The sequence below is a fragment of the Pteropus alecto genome, unplaced genomic scaffold (genome assembly GCF_000325575.1).
Source record: "Pteropus alecto unplaced genomic scaffold, ASM32557v1 scaffold116, whole genome shotgun sequence".
In the NCBI taxonomy this organism is placed as follows: Eukaryota; Metazoa; Chordata; class Mammalia; order Chiroptera; family Pteropodidae; genus Pteropus; species Pteropus alecto.
This window is the reverse complement of record NW_006439189.1, coordinates 2,695,123-2,696,017: the sequence shown is the minus strand read 5'-3', so window position 1 is coordinate 2,696,017 and position 895 is coordinate 2,695,123.

Here is an 895-nt window from a genome sequence, read left to right as displayed (position 1 = left end):
TAAGGTCTCAAATCAAAAATCTGAGCTCCTACTCAGAAAAATAGAAAGGGTGGATTTTTGGAAATATGGTGGAGTGAGAGATGTCCCCAGATCTCTCCCCTTGAAACAACAATAAGCTGAATATCTAAAACTTAACAAAAAACACCCAAACTATACACCAGCACGTCTGAGCATGGGATCTGTGCATAAAAGACACCTAGGTCAGAAACCTGGGTGTCAGACGGTGGCCTGGGAGAAATAAAGAAGCTGCCTCTTGCAAACTCCAGAGCTCCCTGTAGGAGAAGGGGATGGGAGAAGGAGCAGAGAGTTCCCTGAACAGCCCTGCCCGGGAAAGTTGTGAACTCCTATAGCCGGCTGGCGGCAAGGCCTGGTCATCAGGCAGAAGGTAAAGAAACTGAAATACAGAAAAACAACAGTTGATTTTTACTGACTGCAGTTGCAAAACCGAGGCTGAGCTGTATCCCCCAACCCGTAACTCAGAGAGCCTCTCCCCTTATACCCTCCAAGACTGAACACCACAAGCCCCAGGGGAATCTGAGCAAATGCTAATGAAACTATTGCTAACACTGACAGGGACTGAAACTGAGAGTAGCAACTGTGATTAAATATCTATCAGAAAATAAAAAGGAATTTTTAAGGCTTTGTATAAAGCAGAGATCCAAGAGGCTTGGAAGCCACCTACTGGAAACCGAAATAAGAGTGTATTCCTTGCAGCAAGTTAAAGAGAGACCTTTACATAATAAATCGTCTTTCTGGAAAAAAAGCAGAATACATTTTCATTAATGCCCAGGTGGAGAAATAGTCCATTAAATACTATGAACAACCAAGGTAACAAGGCATCTCAGAGAGAAAGAGAAAAATCTCCAGAAAATAAGCTTACAGACATAGAAATATG